Source organism: Cryptomeria japonica, unplaced genomic scaffold (assembly GCF_030272615.1).
Source record: "Cryptomeria japonica unplaced genomic scaffold, Sugi_1.0 HiC_scaffold_245, whole genome shotgun sequence".
NCBI classification, from domain to species: Eukaryota; Viridiplantae; Streptophyta; class Pinopsida; order Cupressales; family Cupressaceae; genus Cryptomeria; species Cryptomeria japonica.
The window spans coordinates 158,767-184,850 of record NW_026729067.1 but is presented as its reverse complement, the minus strand read 5'-3'; the positions used below and the strand labels follow the sequence as shown (position 1 = coordinate 184,850).

At 62.8% G+C, this 26,084-nt stretch overlaps 3 non-coding genes across 3 annotated transcripts; all 3 read left to right on the top strand.

Moving 5' to 3' along the window:
- Positions 1-4,841: 4,841 nt before the first annotated feature.
- On the top strand, positions 4,842-4,960 carry LOC131869356 (5S ribosomal RNA). The gene has a single exon (XR_009367740.1). It is a non-coding gene; the product is annotated as a 5S ribosomal RNA (ribosomal RNA).
- A 7,730-nt stretch (positions 4,961-12,690) lies between these two features.
- On the top strand, positions 12,691-12,809 carry LOC131869355 (5S ribosomal RNA). Its single transcript, XR_009367739.1, has one exon. It is a non-coding gene; the product is annotated as a 5S ribosomal RNA (ribosomal RNA).
- Positions 12,810-20,613: 7,804 nt separating this feature from the next.
- On the top strand, positions 20,614-20,732 carry LOC131869354 (5S ribosomal RNA). Its single transcript, XR_009367738.1, has one exon. It is a non-coding gene; the product is annotated as a 5S ribosomal RNA (ribosomal RNA).
- The last annotated feature ends 5,352 nt before the right edge of the window (positions 20,733-26,084 follow it).

Genomic DNA, 26,084 nt, shown 5'->3' with positions numbered 1-26,084 from the left:
AAAGAGGCGGCGCTCCAATAACCCCGCTTCGGAGCGCAGCCGGGGCAAACCCAGCCAAGGTGCCCACCCCGACGAAGGTGCACGCGAGGTGCGCACCCGGGGCAAACCGGGCTCCGACAACGTGCACGCAGCACCTTGGAGCACACTTCGAAGCACTCCCGGGTGCCCACCGGCGTTGCGCACCGTGGTGGGCAGCGAGGTGCGCACCTTTGATGCGCTGCCTTCACTAATTTCCAGAAAAAGGCAAAAAAAAATGAGATTTTAAAATTTCCGTTTTGAAAGATAGTGAAAAAAAAGGAACGCGGGTGCCATCTTGAGCCCGCCCTGGTGCGCAGCCCAGGCAAGGCATGCGCACCAAGGTGCCCACCCGAGGTGCACACCCGGGGCAAACCGGGCTCCGACTTCGTGCAGGCCGCACCTTGGAGCACACTTCGGAGCGCTCCTTGGTGCGCACCATGGTGCCCACCAGGGCGCGCAACCCAGCCAAGGTCTGCACACTAAGGTGCCCACCCCGGCGAAGGTGCACGCGAGGTGCGCACCCGGGGCAAACCGGGCTCCGACTTCGTGCACGCCATGGTGCCCACCGCGGCGAAGGTGCACGCGAGGTGCGCACCCGGGGCAAACCGGGCTCCGACTTCGTGCACGCCGCACCTTGGAGCACACTTCGGAGCGCTCCTTGGTGCGCACCATGGTGCCCACCAGGGCGCGCAACCCAGCCAAGGTGTGCGCACCAAGGTGCACGCGAGGTGCGCACCCGGGGCAAACCGGGGTCCGACTTCGTGCACGCCGCACCTTGGAGCACACATCGGAGCGCTCCCAGGTTCGCACCAGCGTTGCGCACCTTTGATGCGCTGCCTTCACTAATTTCCAGAAAAGGCAAAAAAAAACGATATTTTAAAATTTCCGTTCTGAAAGATAGTGAAAAAAACGGAACGCGGGTGCCATCTTGAGCCCTTCCTGGTGCGCAGCCCAGGCAAGTTGTGCGCACCAAGGTGCCCACCCTGGCGGAGGTGCGCGCCCGGGGCAAACCGGGCTCCGACTTCGTGCACTGCATGGTGCCCACCAAGGCGCGCAACCCAGCCAAGGTGCCCACCGCAGCGAAGGTGCACGCGAGGTGCACACCCGGGGCAAACCGGGCTCCGACTTCGTGCACGCCGCACCTTGGAGCACACTTCAGAGCGCTCCTTGGTGCGCACCAGGGCGCGCAACCCAGCCGAGGTGCCCACCCCGGCGAAGGTGCACGCGAGGTGCGCACCCGGGGCAAACCGGGCTCCGACTTCGTGCACGCCATGGTGCCCACCGCGGCGAAGGTGCGCACCCGGGGCAAACCGGGCTCCGACTTCGTGCACGCCGCACCTTGGAGCACACTTCGGAGCGCTCCTTGGTGCGCACCATGGTGCCCACCAGGCCGCGCAACCCAGCCAAGGTGTGCGCACCAAGGTGCACGCGAGGTGCGCACCCGGGGCAAACCGGGGTCCGACTTCGTGCACGCCGCACCTTGGAGCACACATCGGGGCGCTCCCGGGTTCGCACCGGCGTTGCGCACCGTGGTGGGCACCTCGGAGCACACCAAGGTGGGCAGCGAGGTGCGCACCTTTGATGCGATGCCTTCACTAATTTCCATAAAAGGCAAAAAAAAAACGAGATTTTAAAATTTCCGTTTTGAAAGATAGTGAGAAAAAGGGAATGCTGGTGCCATCTTGAGCCCGCCCTGGTGCGCAGCCCAGCCAAGGTTTGCGCACCAAGGTGCCCACCCTGGCGAAGGTGCGCGCCCGGGCAATTAACCCAACTTCCAACTTCGCGCGCGCCAGGGTGGGAGCGCACCCAACAACCGGGCCTGGGAAGAGCCAATGCGAGAAACCCCACCAAACTCTCTGACAAAAAAAGAGGGGGCGCTCCAGTAACCCCGCTTCGGAGCGCACCCTGGGCAAACCCAGCCAAGGTGCCCACCCCGGCCAAGGTGCAGGCGAGGTGCGCACCCGGGGCAAACCGGGCTCCGACAACGTGCACGCCGCACCTTGGAGCACACTTCGTAGCGCTCCCGGGTGCGCACCTCAGAGCACACCAAGGTGGGCAGCGAGGTGCGCACCTTTGATGCGCTGCCTTCACTAATTTCCAGAAAAGGCAAAAAAAAAAGGAGATTTTAAAATTTCCGTTTTGAAAGATAGTGAAAAAAACGGAACGCGCGTGCCATCTTGAGCCCGCCCTGGTGCGCAGCCCAGGTAAGGTGCCACCCTGGCAAAGGTGCGCACCCGGGCAATTAACCCTACTTCCGACTTCGTGCGCGCCAGGGTGGCAACCGGGCCTCGGAAGAGCCAATGCGAGAAACCCCACCAAACGCTCCGACAAAAAAAGAGGCGGCGCTCCAATAACCCCGCTTCGGAGCGCAGCCGGGGCAAACCAAGCCAAGGTGCCCACCCCGACGAAGGTGCACGCGAGGTGCGCACCCGGGGCAAACCGGGCTCCGACAACGTGCACGCAGCACCTTGGAGCACACTTCGAAGCACTCCCGGGTGCCCACCGGCGTTGCGCACCGTGGTGGGCAGCGAGGTGCGCACCTTTGATGCGCTGCCTTCACTAATTTCCAGAAAAAGGCAAAAAAAAATGAGATTTTAAAATTTCCGTTTTGAAAGATAGTGAAAAAAAAGGAACGCGGGTGCCATCTTGAGCCCGCCCTGGTGCGCAGCCCAGGCAAGGCATGCGCACCAAGGTGCCCACCCGAGGTGCACACCCGGGGCAAACCGGGCTCCGACTTCGTGCAGGCCGCACCTTGGAGCACACTTCGGAGCGCTCCTTGGTGCGCACCATGGTGCCCACCAGGGCGCACCCGAGGCAAACCGGGCTCCGACTTCGTGCACGCCGCACCTTGGAGCACACATCGGAGCGCTCCCAGGTTCGCACCAGCGTTGCGCACCTTTGATGCGCTGCCTTCACTAATTTCCAGAAAAGGCAAAAAAAAACGATATTTTAAAATTTCCGTTCTGAAAGATAGTGAAAAAAACGGAACGCGGGTGCCATCTTGAGCCCTTCCTGATGCGCAGCCCAGGCAAGTTGTGCGCACCAAGGTGCCCACCCTGGCGGAGGTGCGCGCCCGGGGCAAACCGGGCTCCGACTTCGTGCACTGCATGGTGCCCACCAAGGCGCGCAACCCAGCCAAGGTGCCCACCGCAGCGAAGGTGCACGCGAGGTGCGCACCCGAGGTGCACACCCGGGGCAAACCGGGCTCCGACTTCGTGCACGCCGCACCTTGGAGCACACTTCAGAGCGCTCCTTGGTACGCACCAGGGCGCGCAACCCAGCCAAGGTGCTCACCCCGGCGAAGGTGCACGCGAGGTGCGCACCCGGGGCAAACCGGGCTCGGACTTCGTGCACGCCGCACCTTGGAGCACACATCGGAGCGCTCCCGGGTTCGCACCAGCATTGCGCACCTTTGATGCGCTGCCTTCACTAATTTCCAGAAAAGGCAAAAAAAAGAAAAAAATGAGATTTTAAAATTTCCGTTTTGAAAGATAGTGAAAAAAACGGAACGCGGGTGCCATCTTGAGCCCGCCCTGGTGTGCAGCCCAGGCAAGTTGTGCGCACCAAGGCACCCACCCTGGCCAAGGTGGGTCACGGGGTGGGTCCTAGGGTGGGTAACGGGGTGGGTACTAAGGTGCGTGCCAAGGTGGGTCATAGGGTGGGTGCCAAGGTGGGCACCAGGGTGGGTGTGCACCAACCCTAGCCAGGGTAGGTCACGGGGTGGTTGTCGGGGTGGGCGTCAAGGAGCCAAGGTGGGTGGCAAGTAGCCAAGTTGCGTGCCAAGGTGGGTGTCGGGGTGGGTGCCAAGGATCCAAGGTGGGTGCCAAGGAACCAAGGTGGGTGTCTGGGTGGGTGCCGAGGTGGGAGCCAGGGTGGGTCCCAAGGTGAGTGCAAAGGTGGGTGCCAGGGTCAAGGTGAGTGCCAATGTGGGTTCCAAGGTGCCAGGGTCAGGGTGAGTGCCAATGTGGGTTCAAAGGTGCTAAGTTGGGTGCGAGGTTGGGTGCGAGGGTGGGTGGGTGCCAAGGTGTGCTAGGTGGAAGCCCGGGTGGGTCGGCATCCCATGGGTGTCGAGTTGGGTGCCTGATGGGTGCTTCTTGTCAAGTTTTAGTCGTCGGGACTCATTTCGAGCCTTAGAGGTCGTTTCTTGTCCGGTTGCCCTGTCTTCGACCTGGGAACCCAATTTTGGTCCTCGGGTCCCATTTTTTTTTGTCTCGCATCCCACTTTTGGCCTGTGGCCTTTTCGGGGTCGATTCTCGTTTTGGGCATCAGAGCATGTTTCTTCTCCTAAAACCCAATATTTGTTTATTAAGTCTCGGAACACATTTTTGTTCTCGTGGACCCATCATGGGTCTTGGAACGCATTTGTGGTCCTTGGGTCCCATTTTGCATCCCGAAACTTGTGTTTTGGTGCTTGATCCCTATTTTGGGTGCCCACCTTGCACCAAGTGCGCACCCGGGGCAAACCGAGCGCCTTGGTGCACCGGGGCAAGATCGAGCGTGCACCCGAGGCGCCCCGAACATGCACCAAGGTGCACTCGGCCCACATGTGAGCGCAGGTCGTTGCGCCCGAGGTGGTGTGTGGGCACCGCGTTGCAGACGGGACACTGCACGCACACGACGCCCCCTCCAGGTGCACGCACGTAGGCCGGGCCGGGTGCACACCCGACGCCCTAGCAAGGTGCGCGCACCCGGGCAGGGCTCACACTTGGCGAACGGGGCGCACTTCGCGAGGGAGGGTGTGCACCTCGACGGGGGTGGGTGGCCGGGGTGGATTCGCACGTGGGTCGCGGTTTGCTAAGTACACACTGCGACAAGCTCATAACGGGTGCGATCATACCAGCGTTAGTGCACCGGATCCCATCAGAACTCCGCAGTTAAGCGCGCTTGGGCCGGAGTAGTACTGGGATGGGTGACCTCCCGGGAAGTCCCGGTGTTGCACCCTTTTTTAGTTTTTCGCCGGGCGTCGCAATGCTATTTGAATAAACCTTTTGCCCGTTTGCGTTCTCGTCGGGGCCGGGCCGGGCCGGGGTGCGCTGCCCGCACTACCGCGCGCGCGGGGGCGACACCGAGCGCGCACCCGAGGCGCCCCGAGCACACAGGCCACGGTGCAACCCGGGCGTTGTGCGCGCACCCCGGTGCGCCCGAGGTGCTGCGCGCGCACCCAGGTGAAATCGGTGTGCACCTCGGCCAGTGCGCGCTCGGTCGAGTCGCGCACGTTGGCCAAGGTGCACGGTGATGTTTCTTACTCTAAGGTTCCGCACCAGACGCCCGGGACAGGTGAGCGAAGCTGGGCGGGGCCGGGTGCGCGGCCGGGGCAGGTGCACGCAGCTGGAGAGAGCTTTGGAGCACACTTCGGAGCGCACCAATGATGCGCTCCATTCAAAAGTTTCCTGAAAAGGCAAAAAAAGTTGAGATTATAGAATTTCCCACTTGAGAGATTGTAAAAAAAAAAAATTTAAAATGAAGGAAACGCGGGTGCCAAGGTGTGCGCAGCCCAGCCAAGGTGTGCGCACCAAGGCGCCCACCCTGGCGAAGGTGCACGCAAGGTGCGCACCCGAGGCAAACCGGACAATTAACCCAACTTTCGACTTCGCGCGCACCTTGGAGCGCACTTCGGAGCGCTCCTTGGTGCGCACCAATCTTGGGCACCTCGGAGTGCACCATGGCGCCCACCAAGGTGCGCACCCGGGGCAAACCGAGCTCCGACTTCGTGCGCACCTTGGAGCGCACGAAAGGTGCGCACCATGGCGCCCACCAAGGTGCGCAGCCCAGCCAAGGCGTGCGCATCAAGGTGCGCACCCTGGCGAAGGTGCGCACCCGGGGCAAACCGAGCTCCGACTTCGTGCGCACCTTGGAGCGCACAAAAGGTGCGCAACCCAGCCAAGGTGTGCGCACCCCGGTCAAACCGAGCTCCGAATCGTGCGCACCAGAGGTGCACGCCATCGTGCGCACCTTGGAGCACACTTCGGAGCCCTCCTTGGTGCGCGCCGATGTTGCGCACCTCGGAGCGCACCCGGGGAAAACAATGCAATTAACCCGACTTTCGACTTCGTGGGCACCTCGGAGCGCTCTCGGGTTCGCACCTCGGAGCACACCGAGGTGCGCACCTTTGATGCGCTGCCTTCACCAATTTCCAGAAAAGGCAAGAAAACATTGAGAAGGTGTGCGCACCGAGGTGCCCACCCTGGCGAAGGTGCACGCGAGGTGCGCACCCGGGGCAAACCGGGCTCCGACTTCGTGCACGCCGCACCTTGGAGCACACTTCGGAGCGCTCCTTGGTGCGCACCAGGGCGCGCAACCCAGCCGAGGTGCCCACCCCGGCGAAGGTGCACGCGAGGTGCGCACCCGGGGCAAACCGGGCTCCGACTTCGTGCACGCCATGGTGCCCACCGCGGCGAAGGTGCACGCGAGGTGCGCACCCGGGGCAAACCGGGCTCCGACTTCGTGCACGCCGCACCTTGGAGCACACTTCGGAGCGCTCCTTGGTGCGCACCATGGTGCCCACCAGGGCGCGCAACCCCGCCGAAGGTGCACGCGAGGTGCGCACCCGGGGCAAACCGGGCTCCGACTTCGTGCACGCCGCACCTTGGAGCACACTTCGGAGCGCTCCTTGGTGCGCACCATGGTGCCCACCAGGGCGCGCAACCCCGCCGAAGGTGCACGCGAGGTGCGCACCCGGGGCAAACCGGGCTCCGACTTCGTGCACGCCATGGTGCGCACCGCGGCGAAGGTGCGCACCCGGGGCAAACCGGGCTCCGACTTCGTGCACGCCGCACCTTGGAGCACACTTCGGAGCGCTCCTTGGTGCGCACCAGGGCGCGCAACCCAGCCGAGGTGCCCACCCCGGCGAAGGTGCACGCGAGGTGCGTACCCGGGGCAAACCGGGCTCCGACTTCGTGCACGCCGCACCTTGGAGCACACTTCGGAGCGCTCCTTGGTGCGCACCATGGTGCCCACCAGGCCGCGCAACCCAGCCAAGGTGTGCGCACCAAGGTGCACGCGAGGTGCGCACCCGGGGCAAACCGGGGTCCGACTTCGTGCACGCCGCACCTTGGAGCACACATCGGGGCGCTCCCGGGTTCGCACCGGCGTTGCGCACCGTGGTGGGCACCTCGGAGCACACCAAGGTGGGCAGCGAGGTGCGCACCTTTGATGCGATGCCTTCACTAATTTCCATAAAAGGCAAAAAAAAAACGAGATTTTAAAATTTCCGTTTTGAAAGATAGTGAGAAAAAGGGAATGCTGGTGCCATCTTGAGCCCGCCCTGGTGCGCAGCCCAGCCAAGGTGTGCGCACCAAGGTGCCCACCCTGGCGAAGGTGCGCGCCCGGGCAATTAACCCAACTTCCAACTTCGCGCGCGCCAGGGTGGGAGCGCACCCAACAACCGGGCCTGGGAAGAGCCAATGCGAGAAACCCCACCAAACGCTCTGACAAAAAAAGAGGGGGCGCTCCAGTAACCCCGCTTCGGAGCGCACCCTGGGCAAACCCAGCCAAGGTGCCCACCCCGGCCAAGGTGCAGGCGAGGTGCGCACCCGGGGCAAACCGGGCTCCGACAACGTGCACGCCGCACCTTGGAGCACACTTCGTAGCGCTCCCGGGTGCGCACCTCAGAGCACACCAAGGTGGGCAGCGAGGTGCGCACCTTTGATGCGCTGCCTTCACTAATTTCCAGAAAAGGCAAAAAAAAAAGGAGATTTTAAAATTTCCGTTTTGAAAGATAGTGAAAAAAACGGAACGCGCGTGCCATCTTGAGCCCGCCCTGGTGCGCAGCCCAGGTAAGGTGCCCACCCTGGCAAAGGTGCGCACCCGGGCAATTAACCCTACTTCCGACTTCGTGCGCGCCAGGGTGGCAACCGGGCCTCGGAAGAGCCAATGCGAGAAACCCCACCAAACGCTCCGACAAAAAAAGAGGCGGCGCTCCAATAACCCCGCTTCGGAGCGCAGCCGGGGCAAACCCAGCCAAGGTGCCCACCCCGACGAAGGTGCACGCGAGGTGCGCACCCGGGGCAAACCGGGCTCCGACAACGTGCACGCAGCACCTTGGAGCACACTTCGAAGCACTCCCGGGTGCCCACCGGCGTTGCGCACCGTGGTGGGCAGCGAGGTGCGCACCTTTGATGCGCTGCCTTCACTAATTTCCAGAAAAAGGCAAAAAAAAATGAGATTTTAAAATTTCCGTTTTGAAAGATAGTGAAAAAAAAGGAACGCGGGTGCCATCTTGAGCCCGCCCTGGTGCGCAGCCCAGGCAAGGCATGCGCACCAAGGTGCCCACCCGAGGTGCACACCCGGGGCAAACCGGGCTCCGACTTCGTGCAGGCCGCACCTTGGAGCACACTTCGGAGCGCTCCTTGGTGCGCACCATGGTGCCCACCAGGGCGCGCAACCCAGCCAAGGTCTGCACACTAAGGTGCCCACCGCGGCGAAGGTGCACGCGAGGTGCGCACCCGGGGCAAACCGGGCTCCGACTTCGTGCACGCCGCACCTTGGAGCACACTTCGGAGCGCTCCTTGGTGCGCACCATGGTGCCCACCAGGGCGCGCAACCCAGCCAAGGTGTGCGCACCAAGGTGCACGCGAGGTGCGCACCCGGGGCAAACCGGGGTCCGACTTCGTGCACGCCGCACCTTGGAGCACACATCGGAGCGCTCCCAGGTTCGCACCAGCGTTGCGCACCTTTGATGCGCTGCCTTCACTAATTTCCAGAAAAGGCAAAAAAAAACGATATTTTAAAATTTCCGTTCTGAAAGATAGTGAAAAAAACGGAACGCGGGTGCCATCTTGAGCCCTTCCTGGTGCGCAGCCCAGGCAAGTTGTGCGCACCAAGGTGCCCACCCTGGCGGAGGTGCGCGCCCGGGGCAAACCGGGCTCCGACTTCGTGCACTGCATGGTGCCCACCAAGGCGCGCAACCCAGCCAAGGTGCCCACCGCAGCGAAGGTGCACGCGAGGTGCACACCCGGGGCAAACCGGGCTCCGACTTCGTGCACGCCGCACCTTGGAGCACACTTCAGAGCGCTCCTTGGTGCGCACCAGGGCGCGCAACCCAGCCGAGGTGCCCACCCCGGCGAAGGTGCACGCGAGGTGCGCACCCGGGGCAAACCGGGCTCCGACTTCGTGCACGCCATGGTGCCCACCGCGGCGAAGGTGCGCACCCGGGGCAAACCGGGCTCCGACTTCGTGCACGCCGCACCTTGGAGCACACTTCGGAGCGCTCCTTGGTGCGCACCATGGTGCCCACCAGGCCGCGCAACCCAGCCAAGGTGTGCGCACCAAGGTGCACGCGAGGTGCGCACCCGGGGCAAACCGGGGTCCGACTTCGTGCACGCCGCACCTTGGAGCACACATCGGGGCGCTCCCGGGTTCGCACCGGCGTTGCGCACCGTGGTGGGCACCTCGGAGCACACCAAGGTGGGCAGCGAGGTGCGCACCTTTGATGCGATGCCTTCACTAATTTCCATAAAAGGCAAAAAAAAAACGAGATTTTAAAATTTCCGTTTTGAAAGATAGTGAGAAAAAGGGAATGCTGGTGCCATCTTGAGCCCGCCCTGGTGCGCAGCCCAGCCAAGGTTTGCGCACCAAGGTGCCCACCCTGGCGAAGGTGCGCGCCCGGGCAATTAACCCAACTTCCAACTTCGCGCGCGCCAGGGTGGGAGCGCACCCAACAACCGGGCCTGGGAAGAGCCAATGCGAGAAACCCCACCAAACTCTCTGACAAAAAAAGAGGGGGCGCTCCAGTAACCCCGCTTCGGAGCGCACCCTGGGCAAACCCAGCCAAGGTGCCCACCCCGGCCAAGGTGCAGGCGAGGTGCGCACCCGGGGCAAACCGGGCTCCGACAACGTGCACGCCGCACCTTGGAGCACACTTCGTAGCGCTCCCGGGTGCGCACCTCAGAGCACACCAAGGTGGGCAGCGAGGTGCGCACCTTTGATGCGCTGCCTTCACTAATTTCCAGAAAAGGCAAAAAAAAAAGGAGATTTTAAAATTTCCGTTTTGAAAGATAGTGAAAAAAACGGAACGCGCGTGCCATCTTGAGCCCGCCCTGGTGCGCAGCCCAGGTAAGGTGCCACCCTGGCAAAGGTGCGCACCCGGGCAATTAACCCTACTTCCGACTTCGTGCGCGCCAGGGTGGCAACCGGGCCTCGGAAGAGCCAATGCGAGAAACCCCACCAAACGCTCCGACAAAAAAAGAGGCGGCGCTCCAATAACCCCGCTTCGGAGCGCAGCCGGGGCAAACCAAGCCAAGGTGCCCACCCCGACGAAGGTGCACGCGAGGTGCGCACCCGGGGCAAACCGGGCTCCGACAACGTGCACGCAGCACCTTGGAGCACACTTCGAAGCACTCCCGGGTGCCCACCGGCGTTGCGCACCGTGGTGGGCAGCGAGGTGCGCACCTTTGATGCGCTGCCTTCACTAATTTCCAGAAAAAGGCAAAAAAAAATGAGATTTTAAAATTTCCGTTTTGAAAGATAGTGAAAAAAAAGGAACGCGGGTGCCATCTTGAGCCCGCCCTGGTGCGCAGCCCAGGCAAGGCATGCGCACCAAGGTGCCCACCCGAGGTGCACACCCGGGGCAAACCGGGCTCCGACTTCGTGCAGGCCGCACCTTGGAGCACACTTCGGAGCGCTCCTTGGTGCGCACCATGGTGCCCACCAGGGCGCACCCGAGGCAAACCGGGCTCCGACTTCGTGCACGCCGCACCTTGGAGCACACATCGGAGCGCTCCCAGGTTCGCACCAGCGTTGCGCACCTTTGATGCGCTGCCTTCACTAATTTCCAGAAAAGGCAAAAAAAAACGATATTTTAAAATTTCCGTTCTGAAAGATAGTGAAAAAAACGGAACGCGGGTGCCATCTTGAGCCCTTCCTGATGCGCAGCCCAGGCAAGTTGTGCGCACCAAGGTGCCCACCCTGGCGGAGGTGCGCGCCCGGGGCAAACCGGGCTCCGACTTCGTGCACTGCATGGTGCCCACCAAGGCGCGCAACCCAGCCAAGGTGCCCACCGCAGCGAAGGTGCACGCGAGGTGCGCACCCGAGGTGCACACCCGGGGCAAACCGGGCTCCGACTTCGTGCACGCCGCACCTTGGAGCACACTTCAGAGCGCTCCTTGGTACGCACCAGGGCGCGCAACCCAGCCAAGGTGCTCACCCCGGCGAAGGTGCACGCGAGGTGCGCACCCGGGGCAAACCGGGCTCGGACTTCGTGCACGCCGCACCTTGGAGCACACATCGGAGCGCTCCCGGGTTCGCACCAGCATTGCGCACCTTTGATGCGCTGCCTTCACTAATTTCCAGAAAAGGCAAAAAAAAGAAAAAAATGAGATTTTAAAATTTCCGTTTTGAAAGATAGTGAAAAAAACGGAACGCGGGTGCCATCTTGAGCCCGCCCTGGTGTGCAGCCCAGGCAAGTTGTGCGCACCAAGGCACCCACCCTGGCCAAGGTGGGTCACGGGGTGGGTCCTAGGGTGGGTAACGGGGTGGGTACTAAGGTGCGTGCCAAGGTGGGTCATAGGGTGGGTGCCAAGGTGGGCACCAGGGTGGGTGTGCACCAACCCTAGCCAGGGTAGGTCACGGGGTGGTTGTCGGGGTGGGCGTCAAGGAGCCAAGGTGGGTGGCAAGTAGCCAAGTTGCGTGCCAAGGTGGGTGTCGGGGTGGGTGCCAAGGATCCAAGGTGGGTGCCAAGGAACCAAGGTGGGTGTCTGGGTGGGTGCCGAGGTGGGAGCCAGGGTGGGTCCCAAGGTGAGTGCAAAGGTGGGTGCCAGGGTCAAGGTGAGTGCCAATGTGGGTTCCAAGGTGCCAGGGTCAGGGTGAGTGCCAATGTGGGTTCAAAGGTGCTAAGTTGGGTGCGAGGTTGGGTGCGAGGGTGGGTGGGTGCCAAGGTGTGCTAGGTGGAAGCCCGGGTGGGTCGGCATCCCATGGGTGTCGAGTTGGGTGCCTGATGGGTGCTTCTTGTCAAGTTTTAGTCGTCGGGACTCATTTCGAGCCTTAGAGGTCGTTTCTTGTCCGGTTGCCCTGTCTTCGACCTGGGAACCCAATTTTGGTCCTCGGGTCCCATTTTTTTTTGTCTCGCATCCCACTTTTGGCCTGTGGCCTTTTCGGGGTCGATTCTCGTTTTGGGCATCAGAGCATGTTTCTTCTCCTAAAACCCAATATTTGTTTATTAAGTCTCGGAACACATTTTTGTTCTCGTGGACCCATCATGGGTCTTGGAACGCATTTGTGGTCCTTGGGTCCCATTTTGCATCCCGAAACTTGTGTTTTGGTGCTTGATCCCTATTTTGGGTGCCCACCTTGCACCAAGTGCGCACCCGGGGCAAACCGAGCGCCTTGGTGCACCGGGGCAAGATCGAGCGTGCACCCGAGGCGCCCCGAACATGCACCAAGGTGCACTCGGCCCACATGTGAGCGCAGGTCGTTGCGCCCGAGGTGGTGTGTGGGCACCGCGTTGCAGACGGGACACTGCACGCACACGACGCCCCCTCCAGGTGCACGCACGTAGGCCGGGCCGGGTGCACACCCGACGCCCTAGCAAGGTGCGCGCACCCGGGCAGGGCTCACACTTGGCGAACGGGGCGCACTTCGCGAGGGAGGGTGTGCACCTCGACGGGGGTGGGTGGCCGGGGTGGATTCGCACGTGGGTCGCGGTTTGCTAAGTACACACTGCGACAAGCTCATAACGGGTGCGATCATACCAGCGTTAGTGCACCGGATCCCATCAGAACTCCGCAGTTAAGCGCGCTTGGGCCGGAGTAGTACTGGGATGGGTGACCTCCCGGGAAGTCCCGGTGTTGCACCCTTTTTTAGTTTTTCGCCGGGCGTCGCAATGCTATTTGAATAAACCTTTTGCCCGTTTGCGTTCTCGTCGGGGCCGGGCCGGGCCGGGGTGCGCTGCCCGCACTACCGCGCGCGCGGGGGCGACACCGAGCGCGCACCCGAGGCGCCCCGAGCACACAGGCCACGGTGCAACCCGGGCGTTGTGCGCGCACCCCGGTGCGCCCGAGGTGCTGCGCGCGCACCCAGGTGAAATCGGTGTGCACCTCGGCCAGTGCGCGCTCGGTCGAGTCGCGCACGTTGGCCAAGGTGCACGGTGATGTTTCTTACTCTAAGGTTCCGCACCAGACGCCCGGGACAGGTGAGCGAAGCTGGGCGGGGCCGGGTGCGCGGCCGGGGCAGGTGCACGCAGCTGGAGAGAGCTTTGGAGCACACTTCGGAGCGCACCAATGATGCGCTCCATTCAAAAGTTTCCTGAAAAGGCAAAAAAAGTTGAGATTATAGAATTTCCCACTTGAGAGATTGTAAAAAAAAAAAATTTAAAATGAAGGAAACGCGGGTGCCAAGGTGTGCGCAGCCCAGCCAAGGTGTGCGCACCAAGGCGCCCACCCTGGCGAAGGTGCACGCAAGGTGCGCACCCGAGGCAAACCGGACAATTAACCCAACTTTCGACTTCGCGCGCACCTTGGAGCGCACTTCGGAGCGCTCCTTGGTGCGCACCAATCTTGGGCACCTCGGAGTGCACCATGGCGCCCACCAAGGTGCGCACCCGGGGCAAACCGAGCTCCGACTTCGTGCGCACCTTGGAGCGCACGAAAGGTGCGCACCATGGCGCCCACCAAGGTGCGCAGCCCAGCCAAGGCGTGCGCATCAAGGTGCGCACCCTGGCGAAGGTGCGCACCCGGGGCAAACCGAGCTCCGACTTCGTGCGCACCTTGGAGCGCACAAAAGGTGCGCAACCCAGCCAAGGTGTGCGCACCCCGGTCAAACCGAGCTCCGAATCGTGCGCACCAGAGGTGCACGCCATCGTGCGCACCTTGGAGCACACTTCGGAGCCCTCCTTGGTGCGCGCCGATGTTGCGCACCTCGGAGCGCACCCGGGGAAAACAATGCAATTAACCCGACTTTCGACTTCGTGGGCACCTCGGAGCGCTCTCGGGTTCGCACCTCGGAGCACACCGAGGTGCGCACCTTTGATGCGCTGCCTTCACCAATTTCCAGAAAAGGCAAGAAAACATTGAGAAGGTGTGCGCACCGAGGTGCCCACCCTGGCGAAGGTGCACGCGAGGTGCGCACCCGGGGCAAACCGGGCTCCGACTTCGTGCACGCCGCACCTTGGAGCACACTTCGGAGCGCTCCTTGGTGCGCACCAGGGCGCGCAACCCAGCCGAGGTGCCCACCCCGGCGAAGGTGCACGCGAGGTGCGCACCCGGGGCAAACCGGGCTCCGACTTCGTGCACGCCATGGTGCCCACCGCGGCGAAGGTGCACGCGAGGTGCGCACCCGGGGCAAACCGGGCTCCGACTTCGTGCACGCCGCACCTTGGAGCACACTTCGGAGCGCTCCTTGGTGCGCACCATGGTGCCCACCAGGGCGCGCAACCCCGCCGAAGGTGCACGCGAGGTGCGCACCCGGGGCAAACCGGGCTCCGACTTCGTGCACGCCGCACCTTGGAGCACACTTCGGAGCGCTCCTTGGTGCGCACCATGGTGCCCACCAGGGCGCGCAACCCCGCCGAAGGTGCACGCGAGGTGCGCACCCGGGGCAAACCGGGCTCCGACTTCGTGCACGCCATGGTGCGCACCGCGGCGAAGGTGCGCACCCGGGGCAAACCGGGCTCCGACTTCGTGCACGCCGCACCTTGGAGCACACTTCGGAGCGCTCCTTGGTGCGCACCAGGGCGCGCAACCCAGCCGAGGTGCCCACCCCGGCGAAGGTGCACGCGAGGTGCGTACCCGGGGCAAACCGGGCTCCGACTTCGTGCACGCCGCACCTTGGAGCACACTTCGGAGCGCTCCTTGGTGCGCACCATGGTGCCCACCAGGCCGCGCAACCCAGCCAAGGTGTGCGCACCAAGGTGCACGCGAGGTGCGCACCCGGGGCAAACCGGGGTCCGACTTCGTGCACGCCGCACCTTGGAGCACACATCGGGGCGCTCCCGGGTTCGCACCGGCGTTGCGCACCGTGGTGGGCACCTCGGAGCACACCAAGGTGGGCAGCGAGGTGCGCACCTTTGATGCGATGCCTTCACTAATTTCCATAAAAGGCAAAAAAAAAACGAGATTTTAAAATTTCCGTTTTGAAAGATAGTGAGAAAAAGGGAATGCTGGTGCCATCTTGAGCCCGCCCTGGTGCGCAGCCCAGCCAAGGTGTGCGCACCAAGGTGCCCACCCTGGCGAAGGTGCGCGCCCGGGCAATTAACCCAACTTCCAACTTCGCGCGCGCCAGGGTGGGAGCGCACCCAACAACCGGGCCTGGGAAGAGCCAATGCGAGAAACCCCACCAAACGCTCTGACAAAAAAAGAGGGGGCGCTCCAGTAACCCCGCTTCGGAGCGCACCCTGGGCAAACCCAGCCAAGGTGCCCACCCCGGCCAAGGTGCAGGCGAGGTGCGCACCCGGGGCAAACCGGGCTCCGACAACGTGCACGCCGCACCTTGGAGCACACTTCGTAGCGCTCCCGGGTGCGCACCTCAGAGCACACCAAGGTGGGCAGCGAGGTGCGCACCTTTGATGCGCTGCCTTCACTAATTTCCAGAAAAGGCAAAAAAAAAAGGAGATTTTAAAATTTCCGTTTTGAAAGATAGTGAAAAAAACGGAACGCGCGTGCCATCTTGAGCCCGCCCTGGTGCGCAGCCCAGGTAAGGTGCCCACCCTGGCAAAGGTGCGCACCCGGGCAATTAACCCTACTTCCGACTTCGTGCGCGCCAGGGTGGCAACCGGGCCTCGGAAGAGCCAATGCGAGAAACCCCACCAAACGCTCCGACAAAAAAAGAGGCGGCGCTCCAATAACCCCGCTTCGGAGCGCAGCCGGGGCAAACCCAGCCAAGGTGCCCACCCCGACGAAGGTGCACGCGAGGTGCGCACCCGGGGCAAACCGGGCTCCGACAACGTGCACGCAGCACCTTGGAGCACACTTCGAAGCACTCCCGGGTGCCCACCGGCGTTGCGCACCGTGGTGGGCAGCGAGGTGCGCACCTTTGATGCGCTGCCTTCACTAATTTCCAGAAAAAGGCAAAAAAAAATGAGATTTTAAAATTTCCGTTTTGAAAGATAGTGAAAAAAAAGGAACGCGGGTGCCATCTTGAGCCCGCCCTGGTGCGCAGCCCAGGCAAGGCATGCGCACCAAGGTGCCCACCCGAGGTGCACACCCGGGGCAAACCGGGCTCCGACTTCGTGCAGGCCGCACCTTGGAGCACACTTCGGAGCGCTCCTTGGTGCGCACCATGGTGCCCACCAGGGCGCGCAACCCAGCCAAGGTCTGCACACTAAGGTGCCCACCCCGGCGAAGGTGCACGCGAGGTGCGCACCCGGGGCAAACCGGGCTCCGACTTCGTGCACGCCATGGTGCCCACCGCGGCGAAGGTGCACGCGAGGTGCGCACCCGGGGCAAACCGGGCTCCGACTTCGTGCACGCCGCACCTTGGAGCACACTTCGGAGCGCTCCTTGGTGCGCACCATGGTGCCCACCAGGGCGCGCAACCCAGCCAAGGTGTGCGCACCAAGGTGCACGCGAGGTGCGCACCCGGGGCAAACCGGGGTCCGACTTCGTGCACGCCGCACCTTGGAGCACACATCGGAGCGCTCCCAGGTTCGCACCAGCGTTGCGCACCTTTGATGCGCTGCCTTCACTAATTTCCAGAAAAGGCAAAAAAAAACGATATTTTAAAATTTCCGTTCTGAAAGATAGTGAAAAAAACGGAACGCGGGTGCCATCTTGAGCCCTTCCTGGTGCGCAGCCCAGGCAAGTTGTGCGCACCAAGGTGCCCACCCTGGCGGAGGTGCGCGCCCGGGGCAAACCGGGCTCCGACTTCGTGCACTGCATGGTGCCCACCAAGGCGCGCAACCCAGCCAAGGTGCCCACCGCAGCGAAGGTGCACGCGAGGTGCACACCCGGGGCAAACCGGGCTCCGACTTCGTGCACGCCGCACCTTGGAGCACACTTCAGAGCGCTCCTTGGTGCGCACCAGGGCGCGCAACCCAGCCGAGGTGCCCACCCCGGCGAAGGTGCACGCGAGGTGCGCACCCGGGGCAAACCGGGCTCCGACTTCGTGCACGCCATGGTGCCCACCGCGGCGAAGGTGCGCACCCGGGGCAAACCGGGCTCCGACTTCGTGCACGCCGCACCTTGGAGCACACTTCGGAGCGCTCCTTGGTGCGCACCATGGTGCCCACCAGGCCGCGCAACCCAGCCAAGGTGTGCGCACCAAGGTGCACGCGAGGTGCGCACCCGGGGCAAACCGGGGTCCGACTTCGTGCACGCCGCACCTTGGAGCACACATCGGGGCGCTCCCGGGTTCGCACCGGCGTTGCGCACCGTGGTGGGCACCTCGGAGCACACCAAGGTGGGCAGCGAGGTGCGCACCTTTGATGCGATGCCTTCACTAATTTCCATAAAAGGCAAAAAAAAAACGAGATTTTAAAATTTCCGTTTTGAAAGATAGTGAGAAAAAGGGAATGCTGGTGCCATCTTGAGCCCGCCCTGGTGCGCAGCCCAGCCAAGGTTTGCGCACCAAGGTGCCCACCCTGGCGAAGGTGCGCGCCCGGGCAATTAACCCAACTTCCAACTTCGCGCGCGCCAGGGTGGGAGCGCACCCAACAACCGGGCCTGGGAAGAGCCAATGCGAGAAACCCCACCAAACTCTCTGACAAAAAAAGAGGGGGCGCTCCAGTAACCCCGCTTCGGAGCGCACCCTGGGCAAACCCAGCCAAGGTGCCCACCCCGGCCAAGGTGCAGGCGAGGTGCGCACCCGGGGCAAACCGGGCTCCGACAACGTGCACGCCGCACCTTGGAGCACACTTCGTAGCGCTCCCGGGTGCGCACCTCAGAGCACACCAAGGTGGGCAGCGAGGTGCGCACCTTTGATGCGCTGCCTTCACTAATTTCCAGAAAAGGCAAAAAAAAAAGGAGATTTTAAAATTTCCGTTTTGAAAGATAGTGAAAAAAACGGAACGCGCGTGCCATCTTGAGCCCGCCCTGGTGCGCAGCCCAGGTAAGGTGCCACCCTGGCAAAGGTGCGCACCCGGGCAATTAACCCTACTTCCGACTTCGTGCGCGCCAGGGTGGCAACCGGGCCTCGGAAGAGCCAATGCGAGAAACCCCACCAAACGCTCCGACAAAAAAAGAGGCGGCGCTCCAATAACCCCGCTTCGGAGCGCAGCCGGGGCAAACCAAGCCAAGGTGCCCACCCCGACGAAGGTGCACGCGAGGTGCGCACCCGGGGCAAACCGGGCTCCGACAACGTGCACGCAGCACCTTGGAGCACACTTCGAAGCACTCCCGGGTGCCCACCGGCGTTGCGCACCGTGGTGGGCAGCGAGGTGCGCACCTTTGATGCGCTGCCTTCACTAATTTCCAGAAAAAGGCAAAAAAAAATGAGATTTTAAAATTTCCGTTTTGAAAGATAGTGAAAAAAAAGGAACGCGGGTGCCATCTTGAGCCCGCCCTGGTGCGCAGCCCAGGCAAGGCATGCGCACCAAGGTGCCCACCCGAGGTGCACACCCGGGGCAAACCGGGCTCCGACTTCGTGCAGGCCGCACCTTGGAGCACACTTCGGAGCGCTCCTTGGTGCGCACCATGGTGCCCACCAGGGCGCACCCGAGGCAAACCGGGCTCCGACTTCGTGCACGCCGCACCTTGGAGCACACATCGGAGCGCTCCCAGGTTCGCACCAGCGTTGCGCACCTTTGATGCGCTGCCTTCACTAATTTCCAGAAAAGGCAAAAAAAAACGATATTTTAAAATTTCCGTTCTGAAAGATAGTGAAAAAAACGGAACGCGGGTGCCATCTTGAGCCCTTCCTGATGCGCAGCCCAGGCAAGTTGTGCGCACCAAGGTGCCCACCCTGGCGGAGGTGCGCGCCCGGGGCAAACCGGGCTCCGACTTCGTGCACTGCATGGTGCCCACCAAGGCGCGCAACCCAGCCAAGGTGCCCACCGCAGCGAAGGTGCACGCGAGGTGCGCACCCGAGGTGCACACCCGGGGCAAACCGGGCTCCGACTTCGTGCACGCCGCACCTTGGAGCACACTTCAGAGCGCTCCTTGGTACGCACCAGGGCGCGCAACCCAGCCAAGGTGCTCACCCCGGCGAAGGTGCACGCAAGGTGCGCACCCGGGGCAAACCGGGCTCGGACTTCGTGCACGCCGCACCTTGGAGCACACATCGGAGCGCTCCCGGGTTCGCACCAGCATTGCGCACCTTTGATGCGCTGCCTTCACTAATTTCCAGAAAAGGCAAAAAAAAGAAAAAAATGAGATTTTAAAATTTCCGTTTTGAAAGATAGTGAAAAAAACGGAACGCGGGTGCCATCTTGAGCCCGCCCTGGTGTGCAGCCCAGGCAAGTTGTGCGCACCAAGGCACCCACCCTGGCCAAGGTGGGTCACGGGGTGGGTCCTAGGGTGGGTAACGGGGTGGGTACTAAGGTGCGTGCCAAGGTGGGTCATAGGGTGGGTGCCAAGGTGGGCACCAGGGTGGGTGTGCACCAACCCTAGCCAGGGTAGGTCACGGGGTGGTTGTCGGGGTGGGCGTCAAGGAGCCAAGGTGGGTGGCAAGTAGCCAAGTTGCGTGCCAAGGTGGGTGTCGGGGTGGGTGCCAAGGATCCAAGGTGGGTGCCAAGGAACCAAGGTGGGTGTCTGGGTGGGTGCCGAGGTGGGAGCCAGGGTGGGTCCCAAGGTGAGTGCAAAGGTGGGTGCCAGGGTCAAGGTGAGTGCCAATGTGGGTTCCAAGGTGCCAGGGTCAGGGTGAGTGCCAATGTGGGTTCAAAGGTGCTAAGTTGGGTGCGAGGTTGGGTGCGAGGGTGGGTGGGTGCCAAGGTGTGCTAGGTGGAAGCCCGGGTGGGTCGGCATCCCATGGGTGTCGAGTTGGGTGCCTGATGGGTGCTTCTTGTCAAGTTTTAGTCGTCGGGACTCATTTCGAGCCTTAGAGGTCGTTTCTTGTCCGGTTGCCCTGTCTTCGACCTGGGAACCCAATTTTGGTCCTCGGGTCCCATTTTTTTTTGTCTCGCATCCCACTTTTGGCCTGTGGCCTTTTCGGGGTCGATTCTCGTTTTGGGCATCAGAGCATGTTTCTTCTCCTAAAACCCAATATTTGTTTATTAAGTCTCGGAACACATTTTTGTTCTCGTGGACCCATCATGGGTCTTGGAACGCATTTGTGGTCCTTGGGTCCCATTTTGCATCCCGAAACTTGTGTTTTGGTGCTTGATCCCTATTTTGGGTGCCCACCTTGCACCAAGTGCGCACCCGGGGCAAACCGAGCGCCTTGGTGCACCGGGGCAAGATCGAGCGTGCACCCGAGGCGCCCCGAACATGCACCAAGGTGCACTCGGCCCACATGTGAGCGCAGGTCGTTGCGCCCGAGGTGGTGTGTGGGCACCGCGTTGCAGACGGGACACTGCACGCACACGACGCCCCCTCCAGGTGCACGCACGTAGGCCGGGCCGGGTGCACACCCGACGCCCTAGCAAGGTGCGCGCACCCGGGCAGGGCTCACACTTGGCGAACGGGGCGCACTTCGCGAGGGAGGGTGTGCACCTCGACGGGGGTGGGTGGCCGGGGTGGATTCGCACGTGGGTCGCGGTTTGCTAAGTACACACTGCGACAAGCTCATAACGGGTGCGATCATACCAGCGTTAGTGCACCGGATCCCATCAGAACTCCGCAGTTAAGCGCGCTTGGGCCGGAGTAGTACTGGGATGGGTGACCTCCCGGGAAGTCCCGGTGTTGCACCCTTTTTTAGTTTTTCGCCGGGCGTCGCAATGCTATTTGAATAAACCTTTTGCCCGTTTGCGTTCTCGTCGGGGCCGGGCCGGGCCGGGGTGCGCTGCCCGCACTACCGCGCGCGCGGGGGCGACACCGAGCGCGCACCCGAGGCGCCCCGAGCACACAGGCCACGGTGCAACCCGGGCGTTGTGCGCGCACCCCGGTGCGCCCGAGGTGCTGCGCGCGCACCCAGGTGAAATCGGTGTGCACCTCGGCCAGTGCGCGCTCGGTCGAGTCGCGCACGTTGGCCAAGGTGCACGGTGATGTTTCTTACTCTAAGGTTCCGCACCAGACGCCCGGGACAGGTGAGCGAAGCTGGGCGGGGCCGGGTGCGCGGCCGGGGCAGGTGCACGCAGCTGGAGAGAGCTTTGGAGCACACTTCGGAGCGCACCAATGATGCGCTCCATTCAAAAGTTTCCTGAAAAGGCAAAAAAAGTTGAGATTATAGAATTTCCCACTTGAGAGATTGTAAAAAAAAAAAATTTAAAATGAAGGAAACGCGGGTGCCAAGGTGTGCGCAGCCCAGCCAAGGTGTGCGCACCAAGGCGCCCACCCTGGCGAAGGTGCACGCAAGGTGCGCACCCGAGGCAAACCGGACAATTAACCCAACTTTCGACTTCGCGCGCACCTTGGAGCGCACTTCGGAGCGCTCCTTGGTGCGCACCAATCTTGGGCACCTCGGAGTGCACCATGGCGCCCACCAAGGTGCGCACCCGGGGCAAACCGAGCTCCGACTTCGTGCGCACCTTGGAGCGCACGAAAGGTGCGCACCATGGCGCCCACCAAGGTGCGCAGCCCAGCCAAGGCGTGCGCATCAAGGTGCGCACCCTGGCGAAGGTGCGCACCCGGGGCAAACCGAGCTCCGACTTCGTGCGCACCTTGGAGCGCACAAAAGGTGCGCAACCCAGCCAAGGTGTGCGCACCCCGGTCAAACCGAGCTCCGAATCGTGCGCACCAGAGGTGCACGCCATCGTGCGCACCTTGGAGCACACTTCGGAGCCCTCCTTGGTGCGCGCCGATGTTGCGCACCTCGGAGCGCACCCGGGGAAAACAATGCAATTAACCCGACTTTCGACTTCGTGGGCACCTCGGAGCGCTCTCGGGTTCGCACCTCGGAGCACACCGAGGTGCGCACCTTTGATGCGCTGCCTTCACCAATTTCCAGAAAAGGCAAGAAAACATTGAGAAGGTGTGCGCACCGAGGTGCCCACCCTGGCGAAGGTGCACGCGAGGTGCGCACCCGGGGCAAACCGGGCTCCGACTTCGTGCACGCCGCACCTTGGAGCACACTTCGGAGCGCTCCTTGGTGCGCACCAGGGCGCGCAACCCAGCCGAGGTGCCCACCCCGGCGAAGGTGCACGCGAGGTGCGCACCCGGGGCAAACCGGGCTCCGACTTCGTGCACGCCATGGTGCCCACCGCGGCGAAGGTGCACGCGAGGTGCGCACCCGGGGCAAACCGGGCTCCGACTTCGTGCACGCCGCACCTTGGAGCACACTTCGGAGCGCTCCTTGGTGCGCACCATGGTGCCCACCAGGGCGCGCAACCCCGCCGAAGGTGCACGCGAGGTGCGCACCCGGGGCAAACCGGGCTCCGACTTCGTGCACGCCGCACCTTGGAGCACACTTCGGAGCGCTCCTTGGTGCGCACCATGGTGCCCACCAGGGCGCGCAACCCCGCCGAAGGTGCACGCGAGGTGCGCACCCGGGGCAAACCGGGCTCCGACTTCGTGCACGCCATGGTGCGCACCGCGGCGAAGGTGCGCACCCGGGGCAAACCGGGCTCCGACTTCGTGCACGCCGCACCTTGGAGCACACTTCGGAGCGCTCCTTGGTGCGCACCAGGGCGCGCAACCCAGCCGAGGTGCCCACCCCGGCGAAGGTGCACGCGAGGTGCGTACCCGGGGCAAACCGGGCTCCGACTTCGTGCACGCCGCACCTTGGAGCACACTTCGGAGCGCTCCTTGGTGCGCACCATGGTGCCCACCAGGCCGCGCAACCCAGCCAAGGTGTGCGCACCAAGGTGCACGCGAGGTGCGCACCCGGGGCAAACCGGGGTCCGACTTCGTGCACGCCGCACCTTGGAGCACACATCGGGGCGCTCCCGGGTTCGCACCGGCGTTGCGCACCGTGGTGGGCACCTCGGAGCACACCAAGGTGGGCAGCGAGGTGCGCACCTTTGATGCGATGCCTTCACTAATTTCCATAAAAGGCAAAAAAAAAACGAGATTTTAAAATTTCCGTTTTGAAAGATAGTGAGAAAAAGGGAATGCTGGTGCCATCTTGAGCCCGCCCTGGTGCGCAGCCCAGCCAAGGTGTGCGCACCAAGGTGCCCACCCTGGCGAAGGTGCGCGCCCGGGCAATTAACCCAACTTCCAACTTCGCGCGCGCCAGGGTGGGAGCGCACCCAACAACCGGGCCTGGGAAGAGCCAATGCGAGAAACCCCACCAAACGCTCTGACAAAAAAAGAGGGGGCGCTCCAGTAACCCCGCTTCGGAGCGCACCCTGGGCAAACCCAGCCAAGGTGCCCACCCCGGCCAAGGTGCAGGCGAGGTGCGCACCCGGGGCAAACCGGGCTCCGACAACGTGCACGCCGCACCTTGGAGCACACTTCGTAGCGCTCCCGGGTGCGCACCTCAGAGCACACCAAGGTGGGCAGCGAGGTGCGCACCTTTGATGCGCTGCCTTCACTAATTTCCAGAAAAGGCAAAAAAAAAAGGAGATTTTAAAATTTCCGTTTTGAAAGATAGTGAAAAAAACGGAACGCGCGTGCCATCTTGAGCCCGCCCTGGTGCGCAGCCCAGGTAAGGTGCCCACCCTGGCAAAGGTGCGCACCCGGGCAATTAACCCTACTTCCGACTTCGTGCGCGCCAGGGTGGCAACCGGGCCTCGGAAGAGCCAATGCGAGAAACCCCACCAAACGCTCCGACAAAAAAAGAGGCGGCGCTCCAATAACCCCGCTTCGGAGCGCAGCCGGGGCAAACCCAGCCAAGGTGCCCACCCCGACGAAGGTGCACGCGAGGTGCGCACCCGGGGCAAACCGGGCTCCGACAACGTGCACGCAGCACCTTGGAGCACACTTCGAAGCACTCCCGGGTGCCCACCGGCGTTGCGCACCGTGGTGGGCAGCGAGGTGCGCACCTTTGATGCGCTGCCTTCACTAATTTCCAGAAAAAGGCAAAAAAAAATGAGATTTTAAAATTTCCGTTTTGAAAGATAGTGAAAAAAAAGGAACGCGGGTGCCATCTTGAGCCCGCCCTGGTGCGCAGCCCAGGCAAGGCATGCGCACCAAGGTGCCCACCCGAGGTGCACACCCGGGGCAAACCGGGCTCCGACTTCGTGCAGGCCGCACCTTGGAGCACACTTCGGAGCGCTCCTTGGTGCGCACCATGGTGCCCACCAGGGCGCGCAACCCAGCCAAGGTCTGCACACTAAGGTGCCCACCCCGGCGAAGGTGCACGCGAGGTGCGCACCCGGGGCAAACCGGGCTCCGACTTCGTGCACGCCATGGTGCCCACCGCGGCGAAGGTGCACGCGAGGTGCGCACCCGGGGCAAACCGGGCTCCGACTTCGTGCACGCCGCACCTTGGAGCACACTTCGGAGCGCTCCTTGGTGCGCACCATGGTGCCCACCAGGGCGCGCAACCCAGCCAAGGTGTGCGCACCAAGGTGCACGCGAGGTGCGCACCCGGGGCAAACCGGGGTCCGACTTCGTGCACGCCGCACCTTGGAGCACACATCGGAGCGCTCCCAGGTTCGCACCAGCGTTGCGCACCTTTGATGCGCTGCCTTCACTAATTTCCAGAAAAGGCAAAAAAAAACGATATTTTAAAATTTCCGTTCTGAAAGATAGTGAAAAAAACGGAACGCGGGTGCCATCTTGAGCCCTTCCTGGTGCGCAGCCCAGGCAAGTTGTGCGCACCAAGGTGCCCACCCTGGCGGAGGTGCGCGCCCGGGGCAAACCGGGCTCCGACTTCGTGCACTGCATGGTGCCCACCAAGGCGCGCAACCCAGCCAAGGTGCCCACCGCAGCGAAGGTGCACGCGAGGTGCACACCCGGGGCAAACCGGGCTCCGACTTCGTGCACGCCGCACCTTGGAGCACACTTCAGAGCGCTCCTTGGTGCGCACCAGGGCGCGCAACCCAGCCGAGGTGCCCACCCCGGCGAAGGTGCACGCGAGGTGCGCACCCGGGGCAAACCGGGCTCCGACTTCGTGCACGCCATGGTGCCCACCGCGGCGAAGGTGCGCACCCGGGGCAAACCGGGCTCCGACTTCGTGCACGCCGCACCTTGGAGCACACTTCGGAGCGCTCCTTGGTGCGCACCATGGTGCCCACCAGGCCGCGCAACCCAGCCAAGGTGTGCGCACCAAGGTGCACGCGAGGTGCGCACCCGGGGCAAACCGGGGTCCGACTTCGTGCACGCCGCACCTTGGAGCACACATCGGGGCGCTCCCGGGTTCGCACCGGCGTTGCGCACCGTGGTGGGCACCTCGGAGCACACCAAGGTGGGCAGCGAGGTGCGCACCTTTGATGCGATGCCTTCACTAATTTCCATAAAAGGCAAAAAAAAAACGAGATTTTAAAATTTCCGTTTTGAAAGATAGTGAGAAAAAGGGAATGCTGGTGCCATCTTGAGCCCGCCCTGGTGCGCAGCCCAGCCAAGGTTTGCGCACCAAGGTGCCCACCCTGGCGAAGGTGCGCGCCCGGGCAATTAACCCAACTTCCAACTTCGCGCGCGCCAGGGTGGGAGCGCACCCAACAACCGGGCCTGGGAAGAGCCAATGCGAGAAACCCCACCAAACTCTCTGACAAAAAAAGAGGGGGCGCTCCAGTAACCCCGCTTCGGAGCGCACCCTGGGCAAACCCAGCCAAGGTGCCCACCCCGGCCAAGGTGCAGGCGAGGTGCGCACCCGGGGCAAACCGGGCTCCGACAACGTGCACGCCGCACCTTGGAGCACACTTCGTAGCGCTCCCGGGTGCGCACCTCAGAGCACACCAAGGTGGGCAGCGAGGTGCGCACCTTTGATGCGCTGCCTTCACTAATTTCCAGAAAAGGCAAAAAAAAAAGGAGATTTTAAAATTTCCGTTTTGAAAGATAGTGAAAAAAACGGAACGCGCGTGCCATCTTGAGCCCGCCCTGGTGCGCAGCCCAGGTAAGGTGCCACCCTGGCAAAGGTGCGCACCCGGGCAATTAACCCTACTTCCGACTTCGTGCGCGCCAGGGTGGCAACCGGGCCTCGGAAGAGCCAATGCGAGAAACCCCACCAAACGCTCCGACAAAAAAAGAGGCGGCGCTCCAATAACCCCGCTTCGGAGCGCA